General features: G+C 33.8%; 1 long non-coding RNA gene across 1 annotated transcript in view; it reads right to left on the reverse strand.

Annotated features, from left to right (window-relative positions):
• Positions 1-10902: 10902 nt before the first annotated feature.
• LOC105737658 overlaps positions 10903-22664 on the reverse strand; it is a 117310-nt gene continuing 105548 nt past the window's right edge. Inside the window, exons 5-6 of the long non-coding RNA XR_001113349.2 lie at positions 16388-16462; positions 10903-12054 (exon numbers count right to left, since the gene is read on the reverse strand). This is a non-coding gene — a long non-coding RNA (uncharacterized LOC105737658). The remainder of the gene's footprint in view (positions 12055-16387; positions 16463-22664) is intronic.

A 22664-nucleotide genomic window follows, 5' to 3' on the forward strand; every position in this document is an offset into this window, starting at 1 on the left:
TTACTTGCTGCAACCCCAGACCTTTTAAGAATCTACCTTCTTTGGTATCCCTTCCCCCCTCCTCTCTAGCATTACAGTCAATGTGCTTCGCTTGACCTTGACCAACATCTGCACCCAGGGAACACTAATGAATTTGGGCCAATTCATCTCCGAACTCCAAATTTAATCAAGCTGACATGCCAGGGATAGCAGACTATAATTAACTCCTAGCATTTTAGGTAATCTGTAAATTTTCATAGATTTCACCTGATATGTTTTGCCATGCTTAACATTTCAGCTTTTTTAAGATATAATGTTAATACATGCATATGTAGTAGCTATTTTTTTAATATTAGAGAACTGTGTTTGTGTGTGTGTGTATCTATATATGTGTACTTTTAATTTTGGAAGTATACTGAAACTAAATATGACAAACAAATGCCCTTTGCTATGTAACAACAACTTACACAAACCACAAAGCTGTCAAAAATTTATTTCATGATTTTGTTTGCCTTTAAGATAACTGACTGCTCTGGTTACTTTAATACATTGACACATATATGGTTGTATGTGATTATAAATAAGTTCTAAATGCTTGTACTTCACTGTTACCACTTGGCCGTCACTTTATTAGAGGATGGATAATTTCATTCATATAGGATGTTATTACCTTTTTTGTGTTAACTAAACAGAAAAAACTCTAAGTTGATAGAAATTCTCATGTCTCCAAATGAATTGATCAGTTCTTATATACTCACTTATAAATGTTATTACTTAATATCGGGTCAAATCACAATCCAATTTGTCCTTGATAAACTTATGAATGATGTCCTGGCAAGTTTGTTAGAAAAAGTAAGTCTGCAGGGTTCATCACAAAATCAAAATAATGTAATCTTTGAAAAGTTGTCATTACTTCACTTCTAATATGTCTACACTGGTGGTGGTATGTTTGAAAGTGAGAACAGTAGCGTACAATAGAAAATCCTTCATTTCCAAAGTAGTCTGCATAGTTAAAAAGGTATAATAGTCCAGGCGTGTTGTCTCACGCCTGTAATCCCAGCACTTTAGGAGGCCGAGGTGGATGGGGAATCACCTGAGGTCAGGAGTTTGAGACCAGCCTGCCTAACATGGCAAAACCCCGTCTCTACTAAAAATACAAAATTAGCCGAGCTTGGTGGTGCACACCTGTAATCCCAGCTACTCGGGAGGCTAAGGCGTGAGAATCGCTTGAACCTCAGAGGCAGAGGTTGCAGTGAGCCAAGATTGCACCATTGCACTCCAGCCTGGAAACTCTGTCTCAAAAAAAAAAAAAAAAAAGTTATGATAGCATTATTTTATTCTTATTTTATGTCATATTTTCTATAAGAAAATCCAAAATTTGTGTTCTTTATTACAAATAGTAGGTGTTTGTATATATACATGTTTACAAATATCTGGTGCTTTAATTAATATAGAGAAAAATCTATGCACATTTTCTCATAACTGCTTCTAGAAAATAGAAGATATTAAACGTGAACAAGATTCAAGGAAGATATTTATAGGTATCTTTCAGTGAAGAAATTTTCAGTTTGTACCATAGAATAAACTCTAATGAACATATATCATCAACCAAATATTATATACATAAAGACCAATCGCACATATTTACGCTGGCTAAGAGTTAAAATTTTAATTAATGTTTCCATACAATTTGTTACAATATCAGTTGAAACACATTTTATCTTTAGTGACATGCTTTTTTACATGATGAAAAATTCATTTAGAACTTACTTGAAAATCATACCAGTCGTAACTATTAACCTTGTATGACAAGATTTTGGTTATTTGGAAATATTTGGAAGGCATAGAAGTTTCAATATTAATTAGAATAATGCATCCTAATAATTTTTTTTTAAAAAGATACTTTTTTGAAGGCAAAGATAATTATAACTTTTTTAAAGTCTGGAATATCTCTGTATGCTTTTAGCAACTGTTAGATTCCTCAATTTTCAACAGCTAATATTTATTTTCTTTAAATAAAGTAATATTATTTTCATTTAACTTTGAAAAGGGATATGCAAAGAATGAAATTTCTTACCTACCATTCATCCTTAAATCTATAGGCACTAGTTTAACTAAAACCCAAATAATCAAATTGTTTTTGGTGGCTTCAGATGTAAAATAACAAGGACAAAACCATCATGTGCTTTTTTTTTTTTTTATTCCTTTTAACTAGTTGTCTTGTTAATATCTAAATAAAGCATTCCTTCTTTTCATATTGTTTCTCATATAAAGAACTTGAGGTAAGTGCTTTTACTCATTGAACATGATAAATTGAAAAATGGGGCACCAAAATTTGACAAAACTTAATTAAAATTGAACTATAAACTTGTGATTGTATTAACAAAGAAGGTCATTCATTTTTAAAATCCAGCTCTATTGCTTTGTTCATAAAATCACCTTGTTTTATAAAGATACACAAATATTCAGTAGTAGGGGTAGTGTAAACTATGCAAAGATAAGACATGGAAGGTTTCTTTGTTTTTAGTTGGTTTCATTAATCTTATACGTTTTGGCTATATAGCCCTGGTCTGAGATTAAAAAATATAAAAATTATTTAAAAGAGGAAAATTTTGTGTTAAATGGCATCAACATTAAAGATTCTGGTTGAATGAAAAACACTTTACATTTATAAGATCTGCAGGTGCTGCATTAATGTCACCATTCTCACTTAATTGGTAGATAACACTAAAGTGCCTAAGGAATTACTAAAGATGTTCCAGGGCTAATGTAAACACTAGACTTGTGCTTTTCCGACATTTTCATATGTAGGAAAATGTCTTACTTGGGTTTCTATTTGTTTAATATTCACTAAGGGGCCATGCATATAACTAGCTTAGAAATGCTGATTTGGAATCCCTGATAGTATTTTGTTTATATAGATAATATATTTTGTCTGTGGTTATCATTTATGTGGGATGGTCCAAGATCTTCAAGTGGGGATAATTAAGGCTGGAAGTGATGTGAGGAAAATTCTCTGTTATGTTCATGTTAAGAGTAATGACAACAGACATTTGTATGGTACGTTACGGTTTATAACGTTCTGTCATGTACATTTCTCATTTGATTCTCACTAAAATTTTGTAAAATGGTAAAGTTCTTTGACCTGCCCTACAAAATTATGAGCACTGTTTTTAATATCAGATGGACCTGTGTTCAGATCTTGCCTCTCCCACTAGCTTTTTGAACCTCTTTAAGATTTGATATCATCCCATATAAACTCAGGATAATTTTTTTCCAGGGTTGGGATCATGGATGGATTAAACACGAAAAGATGTATAAAGCACTCACAAAGTTCCTAGCTCACACATCAGCTGCTTTAATTATTTAAAGACTAAGACCAAGTATTTTTAACTTAGTTCACTATTTTGTACCTGGTACAATGCCTAGGAGTCTAGTTGATGTTTGTTGAGGAAATGAATGAAAAGTAAAATGTTAGAACTGACAGTAATACAGTAAAATGATTTGTTTGAAGTTATGTGCCCAGAAAGTAGTGGAGATGAGAATCAAACCCATGTTTCTTGACTCTGAAATCCAAGGATTTTCCTGCGTGCTGCTCATGGTGGGGAGTGTACCATTGTTCTGCCTTCCTCTCTCAGGGGATTGGATTCTTCTCTGTCTACCATTCCGATGATCACTGCACCAGACATTTTGCTGCTCTAGCATCTTCACCACGAATATCTAGTAGTTATTTGTTGTTTCAAAGCTTTAACAACACACAAAAAAAGTGGTGCCAGAAGTTGTTCAAACTGATGCTATAGTGATCCACACACACAAACTGCATTTCCAGCCTTCCTGCTTTGAACAATGTCAATTGATCATACGTTATAGTACTTTTACAAACATAACTAGTTTTATATAACACACTGTGCCCTTAAATAACAACAAAGCAGAATTTCTATTTTGGTTATATAACGGCAAGAGTCAGAAACATGCATGTTATTTCCCATTTCGTGGGAAGTGACAGATTCACGATGCGCTTGCACCTGGAAGCTCACATAAAGAACCCAAAACCTTAAGGAGGATTTGGAAAGCTAAAATTCTGTGAGCAAAAACATAGCATCAAAATGTTAGCTACTTTAAAGCTAGTCTGGAAGACAGCATACAAGAAAAATGTTAACAACAAAAAGTCTTACTATTATCAATAGCAACAAAACCAAAAAATAAAACAAAACCACACAAGAAAGGAAAAGAGAAGCAAGCGCCTTAAGATTTCAGTCATTGCAATAACTTGAAGGTGAATTTCTCTTCTTTTGTCATATGATTTATTTGAGAAATCTTATTTATTATTGTTTTCAGTATTTTTTAAAGCTAACCTTTATATGATCAAGAAAGCCATATAAAAATAATCACTTGAGTGGGGATGAATAGATCTTGTGGCATTCTCAATACATGACACAAAATATTTTTTACTGTAGTCATACAATCCTAGAAGACAAGTACCTATAGGGTTGATTAAATCAACTGGGGATTACATCGTATAGAATAAATATCTACTTTTTATATATGGGATGAATATAAGCTTCTAGATTTGAAAATCTTATTGAAAGAAAGGGAAAGGCATATCTTTATGGTTACCACATTTTTTATTCAAAGATGGGAGCCTGCAAGATATTGAGAGAGAAAGAAAGAAAAAATTGACTCTGTGCTGTGTTCAGGAAAAAGTGCTTTGGACAAAAAAAATAGTAATAATAAAAGGTCACAGTTCAAATTAAACTGCCAGGCAGTCTATACATGACCTGCTCATTATATATTTATTGTTTCTTGACTATGGAAAAATGATCATTATCATCATGGTTTTCACCTGACTTTCAAAAATGAATGCACATTATCTTTTGCATTATCTAAATAGAATAGGCTATGTTCCGTGCAGTTGCTAAACTTAAAATGATAGAATGTTCATTTAGCCCATCTGTCTCACCCATCTCTTTCTCCCCTCCTTTCTGTTGGGAGGGAAAGAAAGGGGAGACAGTTTCTTTTTTTTTCCTTTCGTTTGGCAAGAGGGTAAGAAAGCAGTTGTTTCAGCAATCAATGCCAGTGTCATTTTATGAGTCAGCAAGACACATTGAACGCTCTCTTGGTTAGGGGCTGACTCTATTACTCCCTAGAGCTTCAACCTTCTCTGGCCTAATGCCTGAGGAGCTTGATCAGGTCCCCAAACCTCAGGCAGAGAAGTCCCCATCTCACAGCTCTGCAGAGCTGCCTGTGGTATCTACATTGTCATACAGGAAATTTGTCTATATGAATAGAAAGTGGTCTCTCATTTCTCACTTATAGCTGATATTGAAAAACAGTGGCTTAAAAAAATTCTAATTTCCCAAGCATGTATTGAAATGAAAGTGACAAATTAAATATAATTTTAAAGTACTTCAGTTTACATTTCTATTTATTGTCTTCAACCAAAATGGAAAAAACAGGTGTTTTGCAATATGCCTCTTAGGTCTGACAATCTAGTTTTTGATGCTCAGGGTTAAATTCAAATCCACATGGCCTGGTTACCAATCTCCACAGTTGCACCCAGGCAGGACTAGGAAAGATTGATGATTGTGATTGTGAGATTAATCCTGTAATGTTTACAAGACTCCTGAGCTGAAGCCTGGTTGGTCGTATCGTGCTACCCAGAGAAGGCCGCTTGGCTTGCCAGGGTAATTTCTTCTGATGCAGTAAATAACTAGGCGTAATGAAAATACTCTGATGTATTCCACTGCTTGATTGATGCTCTGCATGTGATACGGTAAAAGCAGTGCACTTCCTATCACAAATTTACATATACAAACCAGCAGAAGACTCATGATAATGTCAGCATCCTGCAGAAGCCCTGGGATGCTACACAATTTTATAGCAGTTATGAATTACTGTTGACCTTTCTGGCCTCTTATACCAGTAGGCTAGACTTGAGCATATTGAAAGTCATCAGTCTGAAGCAGTCATTCTTTACATAATTATGGCTATTTGTGTGGGGGGGAGGGCAGTGTTTCTTTTATTGTTAAGAATTAGCATTAAGGGATAGCAGTGCTGTGACCTGCCACATTCTCTGCTGCTTTATACACATTTTAATAAAAGCAGGCAAAAAGACACTAAAAATACTTCAACATATTTTCAAAGCACAATCATACTGAATTAAAAATGCTAACTACTTTTCAATATTTTTTTTCCTAATTGGAGAAAAATGATGCTGGCAGCTTGCATTCATTTTTTTAATGTAGTTACATTTAAATTTTTTAAAAAAATGTTTTGTAATATTTAAGCCAAATGTTCTTATTAATTTTATGTGCCTATGAGCTGGGAAAATAGTTGGTAAGACCAAAGACGACTTTTGAGTCCATATATAGATTAAATTTTTGAATTCATGTAGATGTATTACTGAACGCAGCTCCATACTTCATACCAAATATTTGAATAATCAGGCTTTCAGAACATCACTAAACACAGCTCCTTATTATCATTTGCATTTTAATGTTCTTAAAATTATTACACTAAGGGAAATGTTGTTGATACATTACAGCATTTCCTCTAAATGTGTGATTATGTTAATGAGTTTTCAATCAGTATCCTAGCCTGACACCATAAGAAAATTTATGCAAAGTTCATACTCTGTCAGGGCCTTTAATCAGGACCATTTATTAGAGCCCTGCCTTCTTTGATGGTTGCTGCTGCCTTTATTAAATATACTGACTTGGCCATCTGAAGAAAAGGACAATAAAAGGTTACTGGGGATGAAAGCATAAATGCTATTTGCTCATGTTTCCTTTACAGACACTTCTTCAATAATTAAGGAAGGGCTTTCTTTGGCATTTTAGGCTTTTGAAGTGCATATCAAACATAACAGTTCTTGTTTTTATGGAATGCTTAATACTTACACTTAAACACAAGACTTAAACTAACTTAGAGTTTGTAAGCACAGGAATATCTACTATCTATCTATCTATATGCACATGTGCATACACACATACACACATATATATTATTTCTACCAAAAAATCACAACCTTGTCAAGTATGTGTTTTTACATTACCAGATGTTTCTCTAAGGAAAATAGATATGCTTTAAGTAACACAGAAAATAATTCAATTAAAATGATGCTCCTAGTTTTTGGTGTCAAAGATGGATATCTTTTTTTTCCTTCTTTTATTTCTTCCATATAGGAACTTAAGTGGAACTGTGACACTAATATATTAAATTGTGAATTTGACAAAAACAGTTTTCAATAGAAAATGTGTGATTTTTAGCTCCTGACATTAGCACTAGTGATTTTAAACAATTAGTTAATACACTCCCTACACATTTATAGAAGGGTTGAAATTGGCATGAACAGCACCATTTTTTTCTGGATTACATGCAGAGAAAAACAAAACAAACAGAAGCCCTAGCTAAGCAGTATTGACAACCTGGGGTTTGGATACAAATTCAATATGAGAAAACAGACTCACTTCAATGAAATACAAATAAACAACAAATTCTGTTTTAACATGTCTAAATAGGTAGTAGGTGACTGACAGGCTTGGGTCTCCTAGGAAAGCCATTAGTTGAGAACTTGATAGGAAAACGTTTGATTTGAATGCACGTGGCATTTCCCCTCAGGGGGTGAGCTGAGTGGTAGAGGGGGAGTCACTGAATATGCCTGCTGGGCTATACCCAAGAAAATGAAATCTGTAGGGTACCATAATACTAACAACTGTATAACTCTATCATCAATTTCGAAGGCTTAGTAATTATAGTAGTCTGCTGATTGCTCATTTTGCTTGTTTTCTCACCTTCCTTAAATCTCACTCGTTTTGCCTTCCACTCAAATTCTAAGGGCATTTTTTATAACTAGAATGTTGTCCATCCTGAAGTAAAAATTAGTTTTCAGATTTACATTTATATTTGCTGATTACAAAAATTATTCATGACCCACCTAAGGTAACTGTTAAAATGTTTATTTTTTTTTAAATGGTTCGTTACATAAAATTTGGTAAGTGAATTGATTATTATATACTTTTCAAAAATTTTCTCCCCAATTAGCATGGTAATCCGTATATATTTATTCAAGTTTATAAACCACAATTGCTCAGCTTATAAGAAAGTCGCTCTGAATTTTTGTTTTTTGGATTGGTGATGCTTGTTATATTTTTTCTCTGAAAAAAATACATAGACTGCTAATTTGGATTTAACAATGTATAAAAATAAATAAATTGTTGGCAATGTTGATAATTTTTGGGACCCAGAAATTTATAACAAGTTACAGTGTTAATTATGCTATAAATTTAAGCATTGGTGCACAAGAATTTGTATTTAAGGAAGCTCTGAGTTAATCATATTTGTGTAGGAAAAAAATTAAAGAAAATCTTAGTAAATGAACCCTTTGACACCACATAGGTTTAATTTTATGCATGTCTTTCTAATATACTGGATCATGTAACAATTATTTTCTCTGAGTGCTTGTCTTTCACCCCTCCCTTCTTACCTTCATCTTGCTAATATGGACACACACAAACACACACACACACCCCGCAGGCCAACCAAATGAATCAGGTACTGTCTATTGGCTTGAAGAAAGAAATATGGAGAATGCATCTTTAAGCACGTCAAAACAACCTATAATGCTTCTTTGTTATTATTTGCACTATATTATTATAGAGTATTGAATTATTATTTTACTTACATTGGCATTGAAAATATATATGTCTTTGGCTTTATCAAGTAAAAAGGAATATGACACTTCAATTCACAGGGAAGAATGCAGAGAAAATACATGAATACTAAAACTAATAAATCTTACTGACAAGATATACATTTCTGGCATTAGGTTTTTTCCTAGCACTCTGTATATCTGGACAAATATTCACAATGTTTCTAAATATGTATATGTATAGAGAATGCATGTGCACGTAGTTGTTCCTCTCCCTTCCCCCTTCCATATGTTGGAGTCTTATGAGGTGAACAATAAGAATGAAAATCAGCTTCTGCAAAAGGCAGCAGCAATCCCATGATTCCATCTGAGCCCATCACTTAACATATCATTCATAATGCTAGCCTGCTCCCATCATCCTTGCCTTGTCAGTAGTATCTTTCTTCATTTTCTTCTGCTACTCGGTTCCAAGAAAGTGGAACCACTGTATCATTTACTGTCCACAATCTAAGCTGCTGATTTAAGGGTTGATTTGTTATTTTCCATAATGTCATGTACAATTCTTTTTTTATTTCAATGCAAAGTTTAGGTTGAAGAAAAGTCTTAGATAAATTTGACAGTGGAAGGTTTGGATAAGATTAAATTTATCTGTAGCTTTGAATGGCTCTATATGGTTTTAAGCATTTTAAAAGATTTAAATAAGTGTTTTATGGTAAGTAGTCCTTTTTCTCTTTCAAGACTGTTACACATTAAGTGGACAAAACAAATGGCCTAAGATATCTTTAGCATGAGTTAAAGGAAATCTTTCTTATCACTGAAAATTGGTGACTCAAAAATGTCTATAATGAGAAGGAAAAACATTTATTCACTATATCCTGAAATAGTTATGGTCCCATTATGTCTAACAAGGCCTCCTGAAGGCAAATTCGTTATAATTTGTATTTTTTCTTATTATTTTTCACAGTGGACAGTGATGACTCTCTGACTTAAAACCTAATCACCAGTGCCTATTAAATTTGGGTTTATATGTTGCTGAAGGTAGAACTGATTATCATAGCGAATGAAATACTTGTTTGGCCTATTCCCAGAGGGCAAGAAGTCATTCTTCAAGGTGATGCATCTCATTTGAGGAATACATTAACAATTGAAGGCAGTTAAAAATACATGTGAACTCCCAGTGAGGCAAATCTGAGGTTGACCACATATATTTACTGACTGACTCTTGCCTCATTCAGGGAGGAAAACTATGGTATGGAAGGCTGATTTTTGCAACATACTAGACCTTAATTTGCAACTGTAACGTGGCACATGGACCATGTGCGCTTAGAAAATATTGAAGTTTTATCATTCTGTACAGGTTTGTATGCTTTTATATATCATGAATGTCATAGAAAATTATATTGAAAAAATGAGTTCTAACAGCATTGAAAGTCAATATGTTTGGTTAAAATAAGCCTCTCATTTCAAAGATGAGACTTTGAACAACTCACTGTGACTTAAATAATATCAATGCAATTGTGTAAGCACGGATTCAAAAGCTTAGGAGAAAATGCTCAAAGCCTAAATTATTAAAAAAAAGACAATTTGGTAAAATGAAACAGGTTAGATAATGATTTTCTAAATTAGATGGACATCTATAGTCAAATAGATAGGATATGGGGATATGGTATGAATAAAAATGACCAATGTCAATTAATATCATTTTGCATTTTTGCTTTGCTAATTTGGTACAAACATACCAGTATTTAGATGTGAAATTATAATGCACTAAAGAAAAATAAAGACAATTCGAGTTCAAGCTATACTTTTTTTATTGCCCCTAAAATATTACAAGTGTAAAGAAACTCTAGGAATCTTCATAATTTTCAGATAAACATATTACTTCCCATAGCAATAGACTACAAAGAAGTGCCAGCCGTGAACTAGTTTACTGGTAAGTAAATTCAAGAAAAGTAAAAATCTGTAAATTTGTAAAGTAAAAACGTAGTAAAAATTCACAATAAGAAAAAAAATCCCCTTTTGTATATAGCAATTTTCTCAGAATGCTTTCTTATACATTACCTTATTTAGTTACCACAAGAACTCTGGCAGGTGCAGAGATGTACCATTGGTCTGCAAACTGATTTTTAAAGAGGATGCACAACTCACCCAACAGCTGGGAGCCCAAAAGTGCTGGAGATGGAACTCAAGTTCTATCTAGTCTTCACGCTTCTAGCTTAGTGCTTCTTCTGCTAAACCACACTGCTCCTTTTTTTTTTTTTTTTTTTTTTTTGGTCAAGTAAAGGGACTGTGAACATATTTCACTCAGTATGATGTATAGGTTTATTGGTGGAGTGACACAACAGAGCAGTGAAGTGCAAACCATAGAAATGAAGTCATGCATAAAGCTGTGTAAGAAATATGTATATTGAAGTCCCATTTCATGAAGGTACTGAGGCCATGTGTTTTCCTATATTATTTATGTGCACATTGCTATTCCTACATTATTATTATTATTATTGTTATTGTTTACCTTCTTTGATGCACCATATTGTTTTAAATAAATTGTGCCACAGGCCATATGAAACAAGAATGGTGCACTTTGATTAAAAAAATAGCATTATCTAGGTTCAAGTGCTAAACTTTTCCCTTGCCACAACCTGAGGGCATGCAGGTTCATGATGGAGGGAATGCATTTCTGTCTCTGGGGAGGGCATCCTTTTCAGCTGATTTTAGAGCTGAAATAACAGGAGTTTCAGAGGAAGCTTCTGCCCTTTCATTCAGCTGCCTATAAAGTGTTGTGAAAGCTGAGAAGAGAAATGGCAGTGATTGAGGATTTTTAAAAGTGAGGGAGAAAGAGGAAACAACCGAACAGGCTCCCACTGCCCTGAATGAAATCTACTGGTTTGACGTTCTGTTTGATTTTTAGAAGCCTGACATTTCCTAATTCATTTGAAGTCATTAAAAAGAATATAACAATTTTGAAATGAAAGGAAAAATACCAGAGAATGCTGAAAGATCTTCAAATATGGCATTATTTGCCATTTCTATTTTTCCACGTGCATTCAAATCTGATCTTATATTTCAACTTACTTTTAAGAACCAGATGTTAGTTTTTTCACCATCTTGCCTGTTAATTTATAATATTAAAAATATTTAATAATTATTTCTAGTTTAAAAGGCCATTAAGGAAATTGATCATACTACATTACCTCTCAAGTTAATTTAAAAAACTATATTATAGTGATAGCATGACCTTATTATTTTTAAAAATAAAATTAGGAATACTTGAGAAGTAATTTCTATGAAACACATTAAATAAAGATAATGTTTAAAGATAATAAAGGTCAGTGTAGCATATTATTTAAAAATGTGGGCTCTGGAATCAAATGACTAGATTTGAATCTTGGCATCTGACATCCTACTCTGTGCTTCAAGTTTTCAACCTGTGAAATGAGAGACAGTATAAAATTATATTTCGTGAAATTGTTGTAGGAATTTCATGCAAATATTTTGAACAGTGTCTGGAATGTATAAAATACTTGATATGCATTAGTTATTGTTTTAAGTAAGATTTTTTTAATGGTGTTACGGTACAATACAGCCTAATATATACACGGTCTAAGAAAAGGCAGGAGTTTTAGAGATTCTAGAAAGAAGTGTGGTTCAGGCAGTTTACAATGAAAGAAGTAGGGGAGTGATTCAAGCTTTGGAGTCAAGAGCCCTGACTCTTTTAGATTTTTAACTTTGGTTTAGCTACTCTTAAGCCTGCTTCTCTGTAAAACGAAATGATAATATTAATTATACAGGGTTTTTTTTTGTCTTTTAGCAGGAGAGATGTTAGTATATATAATAAGCCAGTGCCTGGAGATAGGAGGCCTTTGAGATATGGTTGTTGTCGTATTGCTGGTGGTGGTGGTGCTCAAAGAGGTGGTGCTCAAATACAAGAAAGGAAGAAGTGCGGTGGAGATACAGAGCGCATAACATAGGAAAATCACTTGCAAAACTGAAGTTAAATTTTTAGTAAGATTCATTAACTCAAACAGTTGATGCTTACTTTAGCTCAGCTTAGTGGTCATGTTCTATTGAGGTCAAACAGCCGAAAATTGGTGTTAGAGTGGTTGATTCTGGGGCAGCACCAGGGATAGCTCCCAGTGGCCCTCAGAAAAAAACAGACCACTTCCACTTCCTCTCTCAAGTCTCTGCTTAGGCTTTCAAAAGTTAGGTTCCTATTCAACATAGTACTGGATGTCCTAGCCAGAGAAATCAGGCAAGAGAAAGAAATAAAAGGCATCCAATAGGAAAAGAAGAAGCCGAACTATCTTTGTTTTCTGATGATATAATCCTCTACTACAAAATCCTAAATACTCCACCAAAAGGCTTCTAGACTAATAAATGACTTCAGTAAAGTTTCAGAATACAAAATCAATGTATGAAAATTAGTAGCAGCTCTATACACCAATAACATTAAAGCTGAGAGTCAAATCAAGAACACAATCCCATTTACAATGGCCACACAAAATATAAAATATCTAGGTATAGAGCTAACCAAGGAGGTAAAAGATCTCTACAAGGAGAACTACAAAACACTGATGAAGGGAATCAGAGATGAAACCAATAAATGGAAAAACATTCCATGTTCATGGATTGGAATAAGCAATATTGTTAAATGGCTGTACTGCCCAAAGCAATTTACAGATTCCATGCTATTCCTATCAAACTCCCAATGTCATTTTTCACAGAATAAAGACTATTCTAAAATGTATATGGAACTAAAAAAGAGCCTGAATAGCCTAAGCAATCCCAAGCAAAAAGAACAAAGCCAGAGGCATCACATTATCATACTTCAAACTATACCACAGAGCAACAGTAACCAAAACAGCATGATACTGATACAGAAACATAGACCAGTGGAATGGAATAAAGAACCTAGAAACAAAGCCACATAACCTAAAACCAACTGATCTTCAACAAAGTTGAAACAAAACAACACTGGGGAAAAGATTCCCTATTCAATAAATGGTGCTGGGATAACTAGCTAGCCATATGCAGGAGAATAAAAGTGGGCTTCTACCTTTCACTGCATACAAAAATTAACTCAAGTGGGATCAAAGACTTAAACATAAGACCTCAAATTATAAAAATCCTAGAAGAAAACCTAGGAAATAGTCTTCTAAACACTGGCCTTGGCAAATAATTTATGACTAAGTCCTCAAAAGCAAACACAATAAAAATAAAAATTAACAATTAGAACCTAATTAAAATAAAGAGCTTCTTTTGCACAGCAAAAGAAACTATCAACAGAGTAAACAGACAACATACAGAATGAGAGAAAATAATCGCAAACTATGCATCTGACAAAGGTCTAATATCTAGAATATTTAAGGAACCTAAACAAACCAACATGCAGAAAACACATAAACCCTAAAAAATAGACAAACTATATGAATAGGCATTTCTCAATAAAAGACATACATGTGGCCAAAAACATGTAAAAAGATGCTCGTCATCACTGATCTTCAGAGAAATGCAAATCAAAACCACAATGAAATACCACCTCACATCAGTCAGAATGGCTATCATTAAAAAAGGCAAAAATAACAGGTGCTGGTGAGGATGCAGAGAAATGGGAACTCCTATAAACTGTGGGAATGTAAATTAGTTCAGTCCCTGCGGAAAGCTGCCTGGAGATTACTCAAGGAACTAAAAATAGAACTCCCATTTGATCTAGCAATCAATCTCATTACTGGGTATATATCCAAAGGAAAACAAATACTTCTACCAAAATGACACCACTCATGTTCATCACAGCATTATTCACTGAGACAATGATATAGAGTCAACCTATGTGCCCACCAGTGGTGGACTGGATAAATAAAATATGGTACATGGGATATTATGCATCCATAAAAAATGAAATTATGTCTTTTGCTGCAGCATGGATGGAGCTGGAGGCCATTATCCTAAGTGAATTAATGCAGAAACAGAAAAGCAAATACCACATGTTCTCATTTATAAGTGGAGCTAAACACTGGATACACACAGACGTAAGCATGGAAACAATAGGCACAGGGGACTACTAGAGAGGGTAGTGCAGAAGAGGGTCATGGGTTGAAAAACTGCATGTTGAGTACTATGCTCACTACCTGGGTGATGGGATCCATACCCCAAACCTCGGCATCATGCAATATACCCATGTAAATAACAAACTTGCACATATACCCCGAAATCTAACACAAAAGTTGAAATTATTTAAAAAGAAAACAAAGACAATCCCAACACTGATAAAGACCAAATTTAATCCTTTATCTACCCAGGAGTTTCAGTGTTGAAGAGATGACCATGCTATGGCCTATGGCTAGATGGAAGACAAGGAATACATTTATCTCTGGCTGGGTGAGAGCTGTTTCTTTTTTTCTTTTCTTTTTATTTTTTCCCTTGAGATGGAGTCTTGCTCTGTCACCCAGGCTAGAGTGCAGTGGCATGATCTCGGCTCACTGCAATCTCTGCCTCTCCGGTTCAAGCAATTCTCCCTGCCTCAGCCTCCTGAGTAGCTGGAATTACAGGCACCCACCGCCATGCCTGGCTAATTTTTGTATATATATATATATATATATATATATATATATAAATTTTTTTTTTTTTTTTTTTTTAGTAGAGATGGGGTTTCACCATGTTGGCCAGGCTGGTCTTGAACTCCTGACCTCAGGTGATCTGCCCATCTCAGCCTCCCAAAGTGTTGAGATTACAGGTGTGAGCCACCACTTCTGGCCGAGAGCTGTTTCTTAAGCATCATCATAATTCTTTTTGGTTGCCTTATTCCTTTAGGTTGGTGGATTTTCAGGGCTAATTTCAGAGCACACTATTGTGTTAGGATCTGTTTTGAGGTATTTTGCAAGAAACTGAATTTAATAAGCAAATCAGAGAAGACTGTATATTATGATAGAATTAAAAATACAAAACTCAGAAAAAACATATTGCTTAGAAATACATACAAATGCAGTAAAAGTGAAAAAACAAGGGAATATTCAACACAAAATTCAAAATAGTGATACCTCTATATGTTGACAATTGGATCAAATCAGGAAACATACTAGTAGTTTCAAATGCATTAATTTTATTTTATTTCTTGCATTGGATCATAAGTTATTGGGTAATATTTTCAGAATTACTAAAATTGTCTCAGGCAACTGCTTCCTTCTTTGCTTTATCATAAAAATTACTTTTACCTCTATCACTCCATGTAAGACAATATGGGGACGCATTGTGACCATATGTCCAGGTATACCCAAAGGTACTTTTTCACCTCAATTTCATCAAGCTGGCTTCTGGCACATCAATTTGCCCTTATGTCAATTCACTATTTCAAAAATATTTGTGAACGATTGTGATAATAGTAAAAAGGCTTATCATATTTACCACTTATTACTGTGTAAGAAACTCACTGGCCCATATGCCTGAAACTAATGCTTTGAATAACTGAAATCTGAACTCACTGCTAAGAGAGGAATTCACTTCTATTGTTATCTTTCTACAATTTTTGGTGACAAAACATTTAAGTATAATTTAACTATATACAATTATGACTCCTTCCAGAGCTGACTGTGGGACAGAGGATTCTCTGTTTCTTTTTTCTTCTTTGGTTTGTTTTGTTTTCCCCATATTTTTGAATGCTTGTGGCTTATGACCTTGTCTTTCTTTGAAGCTCTTAACAAATCAACTGGGCTCATTGCCCAGAGAGATTGGAATTGAAAGATGAGTAGAAAAATTAGTACCCACTTTTGATCCAAGGGCCTTTTCAGGGACTAGCTTCTCATAAAAGATCAAATTGGTGGGTTTTCAGTATACAGTATCCTGAAATTGTAGAAAGAATTCCTAAGTTCAAGTATAAACTCCAAATATTAACAAGTGCCTAAGACCCTCGCTAGGTTGCTTAACTTCTCATGGTCTCTGTTTACTCCTTTGTAAAACTGAGCAACAATAACAATCGTCATTTTTTCCTTAGTGTTAGAATTAGTGAAATAATTTAAAAAGTTTTGTGAATAGCAAATTGCCATACTAATGTACAATATTAATATTATCCTCAACTTCTCTCTATTCCTCACTTAGTTTATCTAGTGACTCACAAAGTCTTGTCTATGTGACTTTCTAAATACCTTTAGAACAAGTCCACTTCTCTCTGCTATTACCACAACCTAGTGGAAGCTACCATTTTCTCCCTACCAGAGAGCTTATGGCTGTAGCTTCCTGTCTGCCCTTCCTTCTCCTTATCGCCATGCAATTCATTCTCCAAAGTGGAGTCAGAGAGATCTCTTAAGAAATGCAAATCTGATTATAACACTCTTCTGCTTAAAACCCTTCACTGGCATCCCATTGTTATCAATAGAGACGAAAACATTAAGTGGGTTTAAAAACTCTGCATGGTCTACTCCAACCTACTTTTCCTGCTTCATCTCTCTCCATAGTGCCCCTCAATTTTTGCATTACAATATCATGAACACATAGCCAAGTTTTTTTTTTTTTTTAAAAAGACCTGCTTGCTTGAGTATTACATATTTCACTGCATTAACCAAATTCTATGTATCACACACACTAATTCAGAAGTAAGATTTTAAAATGAAACAAAATGCAGCGAGAAAAAGATGAGATTATAAATACTGGGAACACTGATGAGTCTCTGCATATTGTTATTTTATTGTTGCCCTATTTTCTTTAATTCAAAAACATTTCAAAGAAAATTCACAGGACAATGTGTTTTAGGGAAGTATTTGAGAGTGAAGTAGAAGGCACCTTGAAGGATGGGCTTGAGAAACCTTCATAAGCTCACGAATATTGACAGAATGACATTTTACTCTTCCGAGTAGTACTTATTTCTAGGTAATGGGTAGGGAAATTTAGTATGTTGCCTGTCTTTTCTAAAACATTTTTTTAATGCTTTGACATGTTGAGTTGGATTGATTCACCTGTGTAATTGAATAGTATAATTTGGCCTTAGTGTAATTGGTCTTCTCTTTGAATGCTCATCTGACAGAACAGATCAATTATTAGGTTGGTTCTGTCTTCTACTCCCACACAGATAATAACATACATAAATTTTTCCTGGAAATTCACTTATTAACGATATCCATATATAAACATGAACATGAAACCTAATTATATCTACATATCTTTCTCCCTCTGTCTCTACATATATATATATACACATGCATGCATAAACATATATGTATATGTCCATTCATTCATATGTGTGTAAAAACATACAAATTAAGTTTTAATTCATACCGATTACTTTTGTTAATAATAATTTTATTACACTTTATAGGCATCCACTAGTATTTTTAAGATGTAAACATAATATAAGCAAGAAAGATGGTTAAGATTGCTTTTCTTGCATATTCTTAATAATTATATCAGTCAATCTGAAAAATGTACGTTTTCTTATTCAAGTTACATGCAATCCACGAAGTTAAAATTAGTCTTGTTTCCACATATCTTTCTTCTCTAATCTCTGTGTCTTTCTGATTACTTCCTGAGAAACAAATCTGATGGTGTCACTCTCTTGTTTACGAGTCTTCCTGGCTCCACATTACCTAAGGGAAAAAGACCAAACTGATTTGTCTTTGGAATCTCACCCAACTTAACATCACTTGCCGTTCTCCTCTTATACACTTCAAATGTCAGTCACAATGAGCTTCTCAATAGTTTGCATGCAAGATATGTCTTGTCATGACTTGGGGTTTTTATATTCTATTTTCTCTTCCAGGAATATCCTTATCTTCTTTTATATCTAGAAAAATATTATTTATCCTTTAAGGCCCAGTTAAATGTCACTTTATTTCTGTAAATGTCCTCTTGATTATGTTTACTGGAGTGAGTTGATCCTTCTTTTCTGGAACACTCAGTTTATACCATTATTAAATCACTTGCCAATTTATGTTGCAATCATTTATTAACATGTTTCTCTAACTCTTGATTTTGACTTAAAAGAAATAAAAGGGGTGTAGAGATCCCATATTAGGATACAATTAAGTTCATAAAACAAAACAAATAAGTGGACAAAAGTAACCATATAGCTTAAACAAGATCGGTTTTCTTTCATCCATCTGATATAAGCAGTTCACAGTTGACATGTCAACTCTGCAATGTCAGGACATAGCTCCTTTGACTTTTTCCTCTACTATCTTCTAACTATTGCCCCCATCTTGTCATCTAGGACAGTTTCTTTCCCTTCTGTCATTCTGAAATTGGCCAATCTGAAAAATGTGTATTTGTTCATATTCAAATTATGTTTCATGAAGTTAAAATTATTTTTCATTACATCAATATTTCAGCCAGTGAGAGAACAGGGGAAAGGTGAGGGATGGGTGCAAGATCTCAAATTTAACTAGAGGTCATTTCCATATTTTTCCACTCAAAACACATATACTTCACTTCCATCACATTGGTTTGGAAGCTGGGATATAAAGTCTTATATTAGCTGTCAATCTTTGGCCACTGAAAATACTACAACTATAAAAGCAGAGAACAAATACTGGGAGACTCTACCAGTTTCTATCATAGAATACATCTTTGATTTCTTAATGCCTAGCACAGTGTTGTTTCACATTATGAATCAGGAAATACGTGGTAAATGAAGAGATGAATTGCAAAAATCAGCAATTTAGAACTGCAATGAATCTGTAAGTCATCTACTTCTACCTTCTCATTTCATAATGATGCAGCTGAAGAACTTGTGATTTCTCTGAATTTATTATAATAGTTGGTGTTGTATGATTAGGAGCTTATTAGCAATTTTGTTCTTTTAAATTTATTTTAGACCCAGGGGTACTTATTATGCAGGTTATGTGGACATATGTCATGATACTGGGGTTTGGGTTTTTATTGAACCCATTGTCTAGATAGTGAACAGAGTACCCAATAAGTAGTTTTTCAACTCTTAACCCCTCTCTCTTTCCATCCTTTTAGAGTTTCCAGTGTCTATTTTTCTTATCTTTATGTCCATGTATTAATGATGTTTAGCTCCCACTTATAAGTGAGAACATGTGATATTTTGTTTTCCGTTTCTGTCTTAATTCACTTAGTAAAATGGCCTCCAGCTCCATCCATGTTTCTGCAGAGGACATTATTTTATTCTTTTCTATGGCTACATAGTATTCCATGGTATATATACCACATTTTCTTTATGCAGTCCGCCATTATTGGACACCTAGGTTGATTCTATGTTGTTGTCTCAATGAATAATGCTGTGATAAACATATGAGTGCATGTGTCCTTTTGGCAGGATTATTTGTTTTCCTTGGGTATATACTCAGTAGTGGGATTGCTAAGTCAAATGGGAGTTCTTTTTTAGTTCCTTGAGAAATCTCCAGCAGCTTCCCACAAGGAGTGAACTAATGTACATTCTCACCAATAGGGTATATGTGCTCCCTTTTCTCTGCAACCTTGCCATCATCTGTTCTACTTGCCTTTTTCATAACAGGCATTCTGACTAGTGTGAGAAGGTATTTGACTGTGGTTTTGATTTGCATTTCTCTGAAATTATTGTTGATGAGTATTTTTTCATGTTTGTTGGCTACATGTATGTCTTCTTTTGAGAAGTGTCAATTCATGTCCTTTGCCTATTTTTTAATGGGATCATTTGGTTTTTGTATGTTGATTTGTCTGAGTTCCTTAAAGGTTTTGGGTATTAGTCCTGTGCTGGATGCCTAGTTTGCGAATATTTTCTCCCATTCTGTGGGTTGTCTGTTTACTCAGTTGATAGTTTCTTTTTGTTGTGCAGGAGCTCTTTAGTTTAATTAGGTCCTAATTGTTAACTTTTATTTTTGCTGTGTTTGCTTTTGAGGACTTAGTCATAATTTTTTTTGCCTAGGCCAATGTCTAGAAGAGTATTTCCTAAATTTTATACTAAGTTTTTTATAGTTTTTGGTTTTACATTTAAGTCTTTGGTCTATCTTAATTTTTGTTTACAGTGAGAGGTAGGAATCCAGTTTAATTCTTCTGAATATGGTTAGCCAATTTTTCCAGCATCCTTTATTGAGTAGGAAGTCTTTTCTCCATTGCTTGTTTTTGTCAACTCTCCTGAAGATCATATGGCTGTAGGTGCACAGCTTTGTTTCTGGGTTCCCTATTCTATTCAATTTGTCTATATGTCTGTTTGAAGTTGGGTAATGTAATGTCTCTAGCTTTGTGTTTTTTCATTGTTGTTGTTCAAGATTACGTTGGCTATCATTAACACATACAAAAAAATAAAGTAAATCACATTACTTTGATAATTCTGAAGGATATCTAACAGAATACTATACTTTTTAAAGGGGAGATTACATCTCTGTTGTTTCGCACTGAAGCCTTTTTGGTATATGCTCCTTTATCTTCAAAGAAGCCAATGGGATATCACAAAGAAATTAAGGAAGTTTGGACTGAGTCTCCATAATGAAACATTTTTTTTCTTTCTCAAATGTAATCCAAGTATATGACAAAAAATTTACTATGGTACAAAATGCTGGTCTGAACAATAAGCATCCTCCTGTCTCTTTCCCGAGTCACCTGGTTGCCCTCCTTGTGAGAAGTATTGTTTTCAGTTTCTTGTACAGCTTTGCATCTAAAACTGCAAGATGCAGCTTTGCATCTTCCTTTTTTTTTTTTTACTTCATTTGGATATCTGATAAGGCATATATTAAATTTAAAAAAGGTAGAAATGTGAAAATATGGACTTACTTAATGAAACCTTTCTTAAATTCAAAAAACAGTCTTCAAAATTTATCATATCTTCTTGAAAGGGCTGTGAGCCTTGTCCTTCCATCAGTAGATATCAAGTCATTTTTGGTCTTATGCTGCTGATTAGCCTTCTATAAATTCCAAGGACAGGTCAGGTTCTTCACAACTTTGATCTTTGCTCTTCCTGTTCTCTCTGCCTTGAACCTTGTTCCCCTGATAATTTGCATGGATAACTTCTTATTTTTCAGGCTTTAGCTTAACTTTAAATTCTTCAAAAGGGCTTCTATAACATTCTTTCTGTAGTTCACAACCCCTGCTATCAGTTTTATGACAGCACACTATGTAGATACTTCAGAGTACTCACCCAATCTGCAATTATGCTGTTTCTTTGTTTATTTGTTTAATGTCTGTGTGTGTGTGCCATTGAAATATGATGTCAGCCAAGGCAAAAATAATGTCTGTCTTGTTTTTCTTGTATATCTAGCACCTTGCTTGGCACACAGTCAACATCAATGCGTATTTCATAAATGAAAAAGAAAACAAATGAATAACAAACAAAGTCCTCTTTGAAGCCTCTGATTAACAAATCTGTGTCCAATCTCAATTTCATAAAGAAACTTTTCAATCTTTTTACATACAAAGTATATAAAATATATTAAAACATATGAGATAAGATATAAAGGCCTTTTCCTTTTGTTCTTATAAATAAGACTACAGGTACATTTCATCTACTAAATGCTTTCACTTCCTTGTGATTTCCCATAGCACCATAAATTTTTAAAAAGGCAATATTTTCTCAATGATCCCTTCTCATTCCATATTTACATTTGCTATTTTTTACAACTTCTCTGACACTAAATAGGTTAACCTCTACCTAAGAAACATGACAAATATGGATAGCAAAGCATTTACCAAGAATCTTTTAAAAACAAAACTAGATAATCATTTCAGTGACTAAAAAATTAATGCTACTGCTAGGGGTGAAATAAACTTTAGCAAGGCAGTGACGGAATGATGTTAGAATTTGATGTGTTTATATTAATTCTTCTTATATCAGCATTCTTTACAATGCCATAAAGGCAGGGCCTAGATGCTTATTATAAAAATGTAAAAGTAAATGTTCTATCATATTTGACTGTACAGGAGTTTGAACCACTTAGATGTTAAAATAAGAGTGTCTGTAGTTACCATTTCTCTTTTTAAAACAGTGCCTTTGTTTGATATGTAAGAATACTATTTATTCACAATTACAAATATATTTCCTGTATTGTTGCTTTTGAAAAATGTCTGTTTTGTCAAAATTTTAATTTTCCAAATTATCAACTATTTTATTCATGATTAC

The sequence above is a fragment of the Nomascus leucogenys genome, chromosome 16 (assembly GCF_006542625.1).
Source record: "Nomascus leucogenys isolate Asia chromosome 16, Asia_NLE_v1, whole genome shotgun sequence".
Lineage (NCBI taxonomy): Eukaryota > Metazoa > Chordata > Mammalia > Primates > Hylobatidae > Nomascus > Nomascus leucogenys.